This window comes from Hippopotamus amphibius, chromosome 12 (genome assembly GCF_030028045.1).
Source record: "Hippopotamus amphibius kiboko isolate mHipAmp2 chromosome 12, mHipAmp2.hap2, whole genome shotgun sequence".
Taxonomy (NCBI): Eukaryota; Metazoa; Chordata; class Mammalia; order Artiodactyla; family Hippopotamidae; genus Hippopotamus; species Hippopotamus amphibius.
The window spans coordinates 50687050-50700326 of NC_080197.1; positions in this window are offsets into that span (position 1 = coordinate 50687050).

Consider the following 13277-nt stretch of genomic DNA (forward strand, 5'->3'; position numbering starts at 1 on the left):
GCAGTGTGAGCAAGAGCCCCCGCCAGGGAAGCAGGGCCCTCTCCCATGGAAGCCCTCCACGCAGCAGGCTGTCCTGGGCTCAGCTGCCGGCCTTTGTGGCTGGAGAGACTGCAGCTCCTCTGGAGGCTCTGGGTACCAATGTGCACTCCCCTTCGAGGAAACGGGGCTTGTGGGATGAGGCCCTTGCCAAGAATGGCAAGCAGCCTGCTCCTTTCGATGAGACGCACGCGTGGGGAAGAGAGGCTGGGCAGCCGAGAAGGCAGCAAGAGGGGCAGCCAGGGAGAGGATCTGCATGCAGCTTGGAGAGCCCAGATCTCCCGCTTCCCACGAAACGAATGCCGGCTCTTGCCCTCCGGCCCCATTCACAAGTGGGCAGCCAGCTTCAGGATCTCCCCTTTCCCAGCCGTGAAAGCACACACAGGCTGCACCCTGAGCCCTGCCCAGGGGGACCTTTGCTCCCCGGGTGGGCCGAATGACACGACGGTGTGAGGGGAGAGAAGGCCCTGGGAGGCCTTCCTGGAGCTGCCATGGCATAGCAGTGCTCAGGAAAGGCACTCTCCTGGTTGGGGGCTGGGCGCATGCTGGAGTTGCTGTTTGGGGCAGAGCAGTCGGCTAGGAGATCCAGGGCTGAATTCAAAGCAGAGAGGTTTTCGGTGGAGCGAGGACACCATCTGCTGGCCGCCAAGCATGGGAGGGGAAGCCTCGCTCCACAGGAGGTCCTGAGCCACTTGCCAAGCAGGAGGCACCCTGGCTCCCCAGGCGAGAGCGAACTGCTTAGAACGTCCCTCCGGCAACAGAGTGGGTTGCCAGGGCCTGTGGGCTGGAGGGCGCTCAGAGGCCGCAGGGGAGGCTTTGGGCACCCAGTGCCCTCCCGTGGAAAACGCTTGCAGGCCCGTGCCTCCATGAGCTCCTCCAAGGTTTGGCGTGGGAAAGCTGTCCTTAGCAGGTGGCTTCCTGCCTAGTACTGCAGGCCTTGCTGGATGGCTGAGCTGCAGCTTCCTTGCAGGCTGCTGGTCCAGGGGGCATGTGTCCCCTGGTCCAGAAGGCTGTAGGAGGAGCTTCTAGCAAGGGGAGAGCAAGCACCTTGTTTCCTTGGCATAGACTGGCCGCGGCACCCAGAGGCCTGCCAGCAGGGAAGACAGCGCAGGCAGCAAGGGGGTGGTGGGCAGGCAACTCCGAGGCGGCAGGAGTCCCGCTGGCAAGTGGGCTCATGCCTCTTCTATCTATCCTCAGGCCCCAGTGGCCAGGTGCACACAACAGCCTCTGGACCTGCAGCTTCCGAGCAGTGCAAGAGACACACACAGGCAACACCCTGGGGCCTTCTCGAATGAACTGTGTTGCGTCGAGCTCCTGCTGGCTGGCAGTGGCCTAGGCCAGCACAAGCCCTAGGGAGGCCTGGCTGAGCCTGGGCTGGGTCCCGCCCTAGCAGTGCCCAGGGCAAGCCTGGGTCTGCAGGCCAGGGTCCAGGCTCACTCCAGCCTGGGCGTGGAGCAGAGAGCCTGCAGCTGGGACTTCCAGGGGCAATGCTCAGCGCAGTGGCTTTGGCCTTGCAATCCACGTTCCCCCCTCAGGCCGCCCTGCCTGTCAGACCCACACCCCCTAGAAGTGTGTTCCTGCGGCCGTTGGACAGCTGGGGCAGTGGAGGCTCTCCCAGCCTGGGAGGCCTGCCTAGAACACTGCTCTGTGTCCAAAGAGGGTTCCCTGCACCTCCGGCGCTGGGGAGAGATCTTCTGCACCCAGGAGCCACTTGGCGCACACAGTGTCTCCCCACGGAGAGCAGTGTGAGCAAGAGCCCCCGCCAGGGAAGCAGGGCCCTCTCCCATGGAAGCCCTCCACGCAGCAGGCTGTCCTGGGCTCAGCTGCCGGCCTTTGTGGCTGGAGAGATTGCAGCTCCTCTGGAGGCTCTGGGTACCAAGGTGCACTCCCCTTCGAGGAAACGGGGCTTGTGGGATGAGGCCCTTGCCAAGAATGGCAAGCAGCCTGCTCCTTTCGATGAGACGCACGCGTGGGGAAGAGAGGCTGGGCAGCCGAGAAGGCAGCAAGAGGGGCAGCCAGGGAGGGGATCTGCATGCAGCTTGGAGAGCCCAGATCTCCCGCTTCCCACGAAACGAATGCCGGCTCTTGCCCTCCGGCCCCATTCACAAGTGGGCAGCCAGCTTCAGGATCTCCCCTTTCCCAGCCGTGAAAGCACACACAGGCTGCACCCTGAGCCCTGCCCAGGGGGACCTTTGCTCCCCGGGTGGGCCGAATGACACGACGGTGTGAGGGGAGAGAAGGCCCTGGGAGGCCTTCCTGGAGCTGCCATGGCATAGCAGTGCTCAGGAAAGGCACTCTCCTGGTTGGGGGCTGGGCGCACGCTGGAGTTGCTGCTTGGGGCAGAGCAGTCAGCTAGGAGATCCAGGGCTGAATTCAAAGCAGAGAGGTTTTCGGTGGAGCGAGGACACCATCTGCTGGCCGCCAAGCATGGGAGGGGAAGCCTCGCTCCACAGGAGGTCCTGAGCCACTTGCCAAGCAGGAGGCACCCTGGCTCCCCAGGCGAGAGCGTCCTGCTTAGAACTTCCCTCCGGCAACAGAGTGGGTTGCCAGGGCCTGTGGGCTGGAGGGTGCTCAGAGGCCACAGGGGAGGCTTTGGGCACCCAGTGCCCTCCCGTTGAAAACGCTTGCAGGCCCGTGCCTCCATGAGCTCCTCCAAGGTTTGGCGTGGGAAAGCTGTCCTTAGCAGGTGGCTTCTTGCCTAGTACTGCAGGCCTTGCTGGATGGCTGAGCTGCAGCTTCCTTGCAGGCTGCTGGTCCAGGGGGCATGTGTCCCCTGGTCCAGAAGGCTGTAGGAGGAGCTTCTAGCAAGGGGAGAGCAAGCACCTTGTTTCCTTGGCATAGACTGGCCGGGGCACCCAGAGGCCTGCCAGCAGGGAAGACAGCGCAGGCAGCAAGGGGGTGGTGGGCAGGCAACTCCGAGGCGGCAGGAGTCCCACTGGCAAGTGGGCTCATGCCTCTTCTATCTATCCTCAGGCCCCAGTGGCCAGGTGCACACAACAGCCTCTGGACCTGCAGCTTCCGAGCAGTGCAAGAGACACACACAGGCAACACCCTGGGGCCTTCTCGAATGAACTGTGTTGCATCGAGCTCCTGCTGGCTGGCAGTGGCCTAGGCCAGCACAAGCCCTAGGGAGGCCTGGCTGAGCCTGGGCTGGGTCCCGCCCTAGCAGTGCCCAGGGCAAGCCTGGGTCTGCAGGCCAGGGTCCAGGCTCACTCCAGCCTGGGCGTGGAGCAGAGAGCCTGCAGCTGGGACTTCCAGGGGCAATGCTCAGCGCAGTGGCTTTGGCCTTGCAATCCACGTTCCCCCCTCAGGCCGCCCTGCCTGTCAGACCCACACCCCCTAGAAGTGTGTTCCTGCGGCCGTTGGACAGCTGGGGCAGTGGAGGCTCTCCCAGCCTGGGAGGCCTGCCTAGAACACTGCTCTGTGTCCAAAGAGGGTTCCCTGCACCTCCGGCGCTGGGGAGAGATCTTCTGCACCCAGGAGCCACTTGGCGCACACAGTGTCTCCCCACGGAGAGCAGTGTGAGCAAGAGCCCCCGCCAGGGAAGCAGGGCCCTCTCCCATGGAAGCCCTCCACGCAGCAGGCTGTCCTGGGCTCAGCTGCCGGCCTTTGTGGCTGGAGAGACTGCAGCTCCTCTGGAGGCTCTGGGTACCAAGGTGCACTCCCCTTCGAGGAAACGGGGCTTGTGGGATGAGGCCCTTGCCAAGAATGGCAAGCAGCCTGCTCCTTTCGATGAGACGCACGCGTGGGGAAGAGAGGCTGGGCAGCCGAGAAGGCAGCAAGAGGGGCAGCCAGGGAGGGGATCTGCATGCAGCTTGGAGAGCCCAGATCTCCCGCTTCCCACGAAACGAATGCCGGCTCTTGCCCTCCGGCCCCATTCACAAGTGGGCAGCCAGCTTCAGGATCTCCCCTTTCCCAGCCGTGAAAGCACACACAGGCTGCACCCTGAGCCCTGCCCAGGGGGACCTTTGCTCCCCGGGTGGGCCGAATGACACGACGGTGTGAGGGGAGAGAAGGCCCTGGGAGGCCTTCCTGGAGCTGCCATGGCATAGCAGTGCTCAGGAAAGGCACTCTCCTGGTTGGGGGCTGGGCGCACGCTGGAGTTGCTGCTTGGGGCAGAGCAGTCGGCTAGGAGATCCAGGGCTGAATTCAAAGCAGAGAGGTTTTCGGTGGAGCGATGACACCATGTGCTGGCCTCCAATCATGGGAGGGGAAGCCTCGCTCCACAGGAGGTCCTGAGCCACTTGCCAAGCAGGAGGCACCCTGGCTCCCCAGGCGAGAGCGTCCTGCTTAGAACTTGCCTCCGGCAACAGAGTGGGTTGCCAGGGCCTGTGGGCTGGAGGGTGCTCAGAGGCCACAGGGGAGGCTTTGGGCACCCAGTGCCCTCCCGTGGAAAACGCTTGCAGGCCCATGCCTCCATGAGCTCCTCCAAGGTTTGGCGTGGGAAAGCTGTCCTTAGCAGGTGGCTTCCTGCCTAGTACTGCAGGCCTTGCTGGATGGCTGAGCTGCAGCTTCCTTGCAGGCTGCTGGTCCAGGGGGCATGTGTCCCCTGGTCCAGAAGGCTGTAGGAGGAGCTTCTAGCAAGGGGAGAGCAAGCACCTTGTTTCCTTGGCATAGACTGGCCGGGGCACCCAGAGGCCTGCCAGCAGGGAAGACAGCGCAGGCAGCAAGGGGGTGGTGGGCAGGCAACTCCGAGGCGGCAGGAGTCCCGCTGGCAAGTGGGCTCATGCCTCTTCTATCTATCCTCAGGCCCCAGTGGCCAGGTGCACACAACAGCCTCTGGACCTGCAGCTTCTGAGCAGTGCAAGAGACACACACAGGCAACACCCAGGGGCCTTCTCGAATGAACTGTGTTGCGTCGAGCTCCTGCTGGCTGGCAGTGGCCTAGGCCAGCACAAGCCCTAGGGAGGCCTGGCTGAGCCTGGGCTGGGTCCCGCCCTAGCAGTGCCCAGGGCAAGCCTGGGTCTGCAGGCCAGGGTCCAGGCTCACTCCAGCCTGGGCGTGGAGCAGAGAGCCTGCAGCTGGGACTTCCAGGGGCAATGCTCAGCGCAGTGGCTTTGGCCTTGCAATCCACGTTCCCCCCTCAGGCCGCCCTGCCTGTCAGACCCACACCCCCTAGAAGTGTGTTCCTGCGGCCGTTGGACAGCTGGGGCAGTGGAGGCTCTCCCAGCCTGGGAGGCCTGCCTAGAACACTGCTCTGTGTCCAAAGAGGGTTCCCTGCACCTCCGGCGCTGGGGAGAGATCTTCTGCACCCAGGAGCCACTTGGCGCACACAGTGTCTCCCCACGGAGAGCAGTGTGAGCAAGAGCCCCCGCCAGGGAAGCAGGGCCCTCTCCCATGGAAGTCCTCCACGCAGCAGGCTGTCCTGGGCTCAGCTGCCGGCCTTTGTGGCTGGAGAGACTGCAGCTCCTCTGGAGGCTCTGGGTACCAAGGTGCACTCCCCTTCGAGGAAACGGGGCTTGTGGGATGAGGCCCTTGCCAAGAATGGCAAGCAGCCTGCTCCTTTCGATGAGACGCACGCGTGGGGAAGAGAGGCTGGGCAGCCGAGAAGGCAGCAAGAGGGGCAGCCAGGGAGGGGATCTGCATGCAGCTTGGAGAGCCCAGATCTCCCGCTTCCCACGAAACGAATGCCGGCTCTTGCCCTCCGGCCCCATTCACAAGTGGGCAGCCAGCTTCAGGATCTCCCCTTTCCCAGCCGTGAAAGCACACACAGGCTGCACCCTGAGCCCTGCCCAGGGGGACCTTTGCTCCCCGGGTGGGCCGAATGACACGACGGTGTGAGGGGAGAGAAGGCCCTGGGAGGCCTTCCTGGAGCTGCCATGGCATAGCAGTGCTCAGGAAAGGCACTCTCCTGGTTGGGGGCTGGGCGCACGCTGGAGTTGCTGCTTGGGGCAGAGCAGTCAGCTAGGAGATCCAGGGCTGAATTCAAAGCAGAGAGGTTTTCGGTGGAGCGAGGACACCATCTGCTGGCCGCCAAGCATGGGAGGGGAAGCCTCGCTCCACAGGAGGTCCTGAGCCACTTGCCAAGCAGGAGGCACCCTGGCTCCCCAGGCAAGAGCGTCCTGCTTAGAACTTCCCTCCGGCAACAGAGTGGGTTGCCAGGGCCTGTGGGCTGGAGGGCGCTCAGAGGCCGCAGGGGAGGCTTTGGGCACCCAGTGCCCTCCCGTGGAAAACGCTTGCAGGCCCGTGCCTCCATGAGCTCCTCCAAGGTTTGGCGTGGGAAAGCAGTCCTTAGCAGGTGGCTTCCTGCCTAGTACTGCAGGCCTTGCTGGATGGCTGAGCTGCAGCTTCCTTGCAGGCTGCTGGTCCAGGGGGCATGTGTCCCCTGGTCCAGAAGGCTGTAGGAGGAGCTTCTAGCAAGGGGAGAGCAAGCACCTTGTTTCCTTGGCATAGACTGGCCGGGGCACCCAGAGGCCTGCCAGCAGGGAAGACAGCGCAGGCAGCAAGGGGGTGGTGGGCAGGCAACTCCGAGGCAGCAGGAGTCCCGCTGGCAAGTGGGCTCATGCCTCTTCTATCTATCCTCAGGCCCCAGTGGCCAGGTGCACATAACAGCCTCTGGACCTGCAGCTTCCGAGCAGTGCAAGAGACACACACAGGCAACACCCTGGGGCCTTCTCGAATGAACTGTGTTGCATCGAGCTCCTGCTGGCTGGCAGTGGCCTAGGCCAGCACAAGCCCTAGGGAGGCCTGGCTGAGCCTGGGCTGGGTCCCGCCCTAGCAGTGCCCAGGGCAAGCCTGGGTCTGCAGGCCGGGGTCCAGGCTCACTCCAGCCTGGGCGTGGAGCAGAGAGCCTGCAGCTGGGACTTCCAGGGGCAATGCTCAGCGCAGTGGCTTTGGCCTTGCAATCCACGTTCCCCCCTCAGGCCGCCCTGCCTGTCAGACCCACACCCCCTAGAAGTGTGTTCCTGCGGCCGTTGGACAGCTGGGGCAGTGGAGGCTCTCCCAGCCTGGGAGGCCTGCCTAGAACACTGCTCTGTGTCCAAAGAGGGTTCCCTGCACCTCCGGCACTGGGGAGAGATCTTCTGCACCCAGGAGCCACTTGGCGCACACAGTGTCTCCCCACGGAGAGCAGTGTGAGCAAGAGCCCCCGCCAGGGAAGCAGGGCCCTCTCCCATGGAAGCCCTCCACGCAGCAGGCTGTCCTGGGCTCAGCTGCCGGCCTTTGTGGCTGGAGAGACTGCAGCTCCTCTGGAGGCTCTGGGTACCAATGTGCACTCCCCTTCGAGGAAACGGGGCTTGTGGGATGAGGCCCTTGCCAAGAATGGCAAGCAGCCTGCTCCTTTCGATGAGACGCACGCGTGGGGAAGAGAGGCTGGGCAGCCGAGAAGGCAGCAAGAGGGGCAGCCAGGGAGAGGATCTGCATGCAGCTTGGAGAGCCCAGATCTCCCGCTTCCCACGAAACGAATGCCGGCTCTTGCCCTCCGGCCCCATTCACAAGTGGGCAGCCAGCTTCAGGATCTCCCCTTTCCCAGCCGTGAAAGCACACACAGGCTGCACCCTGAGCCCTGCCCAGGGGGACCTTTGCTCCCCGGGTGGGCCGAATGACACGACGGTGTGAGGGGAGAGAAGGCCCTGGGAGGCCTTCCTGGAGCTGCCATGGCATAGCAGTGCTCAGGAAAGGCACTCTCCTGGTTGGGGGCTGGGCGCATGCTGGAGTTGCTGTTTGGGGCAGAGCAGTCGGCTAGGAGATCCAGGGCTGAATTCAAAGCAGAGAGGTTTTCGGTGGAGCGAGGACACCATCTGCTGGCCGCCAAGCATGGGAGGGGAAGCCTCGCTCCACAGGAGGTCCTGAGCCACTTGCCAAGCAGGAGGCACCCTGGCTCCCCAGGCGAGAGCGAACTGCTTAGAACGTCCCTCCGGCAACAGAGTGGGTTGCCAGGGCCTGTGGGCTGGAGGGCGCTCAGAGGCCGCAGGGGAGGCTTTGGGCACCCAGTGCCCTCCCGTGGAAAACGCTTGCAGGCCCGTGCCTCCATGAGCTCCTCCAAGGTTTGGCGTGGGAAAGCTGTCCTTAGCAGGTGGCTTCCTGCCTAGTACTGCAGGCCTTGCTGGATGGCTGAGCTGCAGCTTCCTTGCAGGCTGCTGGTCCAGGGGGCATGTGTCCCCTGGTCCAGAAGGCTGTAGGAGGAGCTTCTAGCAAGGGGAGAGCAAGCACCTTGTTTCCTTGGCATAGACTGGCCGCGGCACCCAGAGGCCTGCCAGCAGGGAAGACAGCGCAGGCAGCAAGGGGGTGGTGGGCAGGCAACTCCGAGGCGGCAGGAGTCCCGCTGGCAAGTGGGCTCATGCCTCTTCTATCTATCCTCAGGCCCCAGTGGCCAGGTGCACACAACAGCCTCTGGACCTGCAGCTTCCGAGCAGTGCAAGAGACACACACAGGCAACACCCTGGGGCCTTCTCGAATGAACTGTGTTGCGTCGAGCTCCTGCTGGCTGGCAGTGGCCTAGGCCAGCACAAGCCCTAGGGAGGCCTGGCTGAGCCTGGGCTGGGTCCCGCCCTAGCAGTGCCCAGGGCAAGCCTGGGTCTGCAGGCCAGGGTCCAGGCTCACTCCAGCCTGGGCGTGGAGCAGAGAGCCTGCAGCTGGGACTTCCAGGGGCAATGCTCAGCGCAGTGGCTTTGGCCTTGCAATCCACGTTCCCCCCTCAGGCCGCCCTGCCTGTCAGACCCACACCCCCTAGAAGTGTGTTCCTGCGGCCGTTGGACAGCTGGGGCAGTGGAGGCTCTCCCAGCCTGGGAGGCCTGCCTAGAACACTGCTCTGTGTCCAAAGAGGGTTCCCTGCACCTCCGGCGCTGGGGAGAGATCTTCTGCACCCAGGAGCCACTTGGCGCACACAGTGTCTCCCCACGGAGAGCAGTGTGAGCAAGAGCCCCCGCCAGGGAAGCAGGGCCCTCTCCCATGGAAGCCCTCCACGCAGCAGGCTGTCCTGGGCTCAGCTGCCGGCCTTTGTGGCTGGAGAGACTGCAGCTCCTCTGGAGGCTCTGGGTACCAAGGTGCACTCCCCTTCGAGGAAACGGGGCTTGTGGGATGAGGCCCTTGCCAAGAATGGCAAGCAGCCTGCTCCTTTCGATGAGACGCACGCGTGGGGAAGAGAGGCTGGGCAGCCGAGAAGGCAGCAAGAGGGGCAGCCAGGGAGGGGATCTGCATGCAGCTTGGAGAGCCCAGATCTCCCGCTTCCCACGAAACGAATGCCGGCTCTTGCCCTCCGGCCCCATTCACAAGTGGGCAGCCAGCTTCAGGATCTCCCCTTTCCCAGCCGTGAAAGCACACACAGGCTGCACCCTGAGCCCTGCCCAGGGGGACCTTTGCTCCCCGGGTGGGCCGAATGACACGACGGTGTGAGGGGAGAGAAGGCCCTGGGAGGCCTTCCTGGAGCTGCCATGGCATAGCAGTGCTCAGGAAAGGCACTCTCCTGGTTGGGGGCTGGGCGCACGCTGGAGTTGCTGCTTGGGGCAGAGCAGTCAGCTAGGAGATCCAGGGCTGAATTCAAAGCAGAGAGGTTTTCGGTGGAGCGAGGACACCATCTGCTGGCCGCCAAGCATGGGAGGGGAAGCCTCGCTCCACAGGAGGTCCTGAGCCACTTGCCAAGCAGGAGGCACCCTGGCTCCCCAGGCGAGAGCGTCCTGCTTAGAACTTCCCTCCGGCAACAGAGTGGGTTGCCAGGGCCTGTGGGCTGGAGGGTGCTCAGAGGCCACAGGGGAGGCTTTGGGCACCCAGTGCCCTCCCGTGGAAAACGCTTGCAGGCCCGTGCCTCCATGAGCTCCTCCAAGGTTTGGCGTGGGAAAGCTGTCCTTAGCAGGTGGCTTCTTGCCTAGTACTGCAGGCCTTGCTGGATGGCTGAGCTGCAGCTTCCTTGCAGGCTGCTGGTCCAGGGGGCATGTGTCCCCTGGTCCAGAAGGCTGTAGGAGGAGCTTCTAGCAAGGGGAGAGCAAGCACCTTGTTTCCTTGGCATAGACTGGCCGGGGCACCCAGAGGCCTGCCAGCAGGGAAGACAGCGCAGGCAGCAAGGGGGTGGTGGGCAGGCAACTCCGAGGCGGCAGGAGTCCCACTGGCAAGTGGGCTCATGCCTCTTCTATCTATCCTCAGGCCCCAGTGGCCAGGTGCACACAACAGCCTCTGGACCTGCAGCTTCCGAGCAGTGCAAGAGACACACACAGGCAACACCCTGGGGCCTTCTCGAATGAACTGTGTTGCATCGAGCTCCTGCTGGCTGGCAGTGGCCTAGGCCAGCACAAGCCCTAGGGAGGCCTGGCTGAGCCTGGGCTGGGTCCCGCCCTAGCAGTGCCCAGGGCAAGCCTGGGTCTGCAGGCCAGGGTCCAGGCTCACTCCAGCCTGGGCGTGGAGCAGAGAGCCTGCAGCTGGGACTTCCAGGGGCAATGCTCAGCGCAGTGGCTTTGGCCTTGCAATCCACGTTCCCCCCTCAGGCCGCCCTGCCTGTCAGACCCACACCCCCTAGAAGTGTGTTCCTGCGGCCGTTGGACAGCTGGGGCAGTGGAGGCTCTCCCAGCCTGGGAGGCCTGCCTAGAACACTGCTCTGTGTCCAAAGAGGGTTCCCTGCACCTCCGGCGCTGGGGAGAGATCTTCTGCACCCAGGAGCCACTTGGCGCACACAGTGTCTCCCCACGGAGAGCAGTGTGAGCAAGAGCCCCCGCCAGGGAAGCAGGGCCCTCTCCCATGGAAGCCCTCCACGCAGCAGGCTGTCCTGGGCTCAGCTGCCGGCCTTTGTGGCTGGAGAGACTGCAGCTCCTCTGGAGGCTCTGGGTACCAAGGTGCACTCCCCTTCGAGGAAACGGGGCTTGTGGGATGAGGCCCTTGCCAAGAATGGCAAGCAGCCTGCTCCTTTCGATGAGACGCACGCGTGGGGAAGAGAGGCTGGGCAGCCGAGAAGGCAGCAAGAGGGGCAGCCAGGGAGGGGATCTGCATGCAGCTTGGAGAGCCCAGATCTCCCGCTTCCCACGAAACGAATGCCGGCTCTTGCCCTCCGGCCCCATTCACAAGTGGGCAGCCAGCTTCAGGATCTCCCCTTTCCCAGCCGTGAAAGCACACACAGGCTGCACCCTGAGCCCTGCCCAGGGGGACCTTTGCTCCCCGGGTGGGCCGAATGACACGACGGTGTGAGGGGAGAGAAGGCCCTGGGAGGCCTTCCTGGAGCTGCCATGGCATAGCAGTGCTCAGGAAAGACACTCTCCTGGTTGGGGGCTGGGCGCACGCTGGAGTTGCTGCTTGGGGCAGAGCAGTCGGCTAGGAGATCCAGGGCTGAATTCAAAGCAGAGAGGTTTTCGGTGGAGCGATGACACCATGTGCTGGCCTCCAATCATGGGAGGGGAAGCCTTGCTCCACAGGAGGTCCTGAGCCACTTGCCAAGCAGGAGGCACCCTGGCTCCCCAGGCGAGAGCGTCCTGCTTAGAACTTGCCTCCGGCAACAGAGTGGGTTGCCAGGGCCTGTGGGCTGGAGGGTGCTCAGAGGCCCCAGGGGAGGCTTTGGGCACCCAGTGCCCTCCCGTGGAAAACGCTTGCAGGCCCATGCCTCCATGAGCTCCTCCAAGGTTTGGCGTGGGAAAGCTGTCCTTAGCAGGTGGCTTCCTGCCTAGTACTGCAGGCCTTGCTGGATGGCTGAGCTGCAGCTTCCTTGCAGGCTGCTGGTCCAGGGGGCATGTGTCCCCTGGTCCAGAAGGCTGTAGGAGGAGCTTCTAGCAAGGGGAGAGCAAGCACCTTGTTTCCTTGGCATAGACTGGCCGGGGCACCCAGAGGCCTGCCAGCAGGGAAGACAGCGCAGGCAGCAAGGGGGTGGTGGGCAGGCAACTCCGAGGCGGCAGGAGTCCCGCTGGCAAGTGGGCTCATGCCTCTTCTATCTATCCTCAGGCCCCAGTGGCCAGGTGCACACAACAGCCTCTGGACCTGCAGCTTCTGAGCAGTGCAAGAGACACACACAGGCAACACCCAGGGGCCTTCTCGAATGAACTGTGTTGCGTCAAGCTCCTGCTGGCTGGCAGTGGCCTAGGCCAGCACAAGCCCTAGGGAGGCCTGGCTGAGCCTGGGCTGGGTCCCGCCCTAGCAGTGCCCAGGGCAAGCCTGGGTCTGCAGGCCAGGGTCCAGGCTCACTCCAGCCTGGGCGTGGAGCAGAGAGCCTGCAGCTGGGACTTCCAGGGGCAATGCTCAGCACAGTGGCTTTGGCCTTGCAATCCACGTTCCCCCCTCAGGCCGCCCTGCCTGTCAGACCCACACCCCCTAGAAGTATGTTCCTGCGGCCGTTGGACAGCTGGGGCAGTGGAGGCTCTCCCAGCCTGGGAGGCCTGCCTAGAACACTGCTCTGTGTCCAAAGAGGGTTCCCTGCACCTCCGGCGCTGGTGAGAGATCTTCTGCACCCAGAAGCCACTTGGCGCACACAGTGTCTCCCCACAGAGAGCAGTGTGAGCAAGAGCCCCCGCCAGGGAAGCAGGGCCCTCTCCCATGGAAGCCCTCCACGCAGCAGGCTGTCCTGGGCTCAGCTGCCGGCCTTTGTGGCTGGAGAGACTGCAGCTCCTCTGGAGGCTCTGGGTACCAAGGTGCACTCCCCTTCGAGGAAACGGGGCTTGTGGGATGAGGCCCTTGCCAAGAATGGCAAGCAGCCTGCTCCTTTCGATGAGACGCACGCGTGGGGAAGAGAGGCTGGGCAGCCGAGAAGGCAGCAAGAGGGGCAGCCAGGGAGGGGATCTGCATGCAGCTTGGAGAGCCCAGATCTCCCGCTTCCCACGAAACGAATGCCGGCTCTTGCCCTCCGGCCCCATTCACAAGTGGGCAGCCAGCTTCAGGATCTCCCCTTTCCCAGCCGTGAAAGCACACACAGGCTGCACCCTGAGCCCTGCCCAGGGGGACCTTTGCTCCCCGGGTGGGCCGAATGACACGACGGTGTGAGGGGAGAGAAGGCCCTGGGAGGCCTTCCTGGAGCTGCCATGGCATAGCAGTGCTCAGGAAAGGCACTCTCCTGGTTGGGGGCTGGGCGCACGCTGGAGTTGCTGCTTGGGGCAGAGCAGTCAGCTAGGAGATCCAGGGCTGAATTCAAAGCAGAGAGGTTTTCGGTGGAGCGATGACACCATGTGCTGGCCGCCAAGCATGGGAGGGGCAGCCTCGCTCCACAGGAGGTCCTGAGCCACTTGCCAAGCAGGAGGCACCCTGGCTCCCCAGGCGAGAGCGTCCTGCTTAGAACTTGCCTCCGGCAACAGAGTGGGTTGCCAGGGCCTGTGGGCTGGAGGGTGCTCAGAGGCCACAGG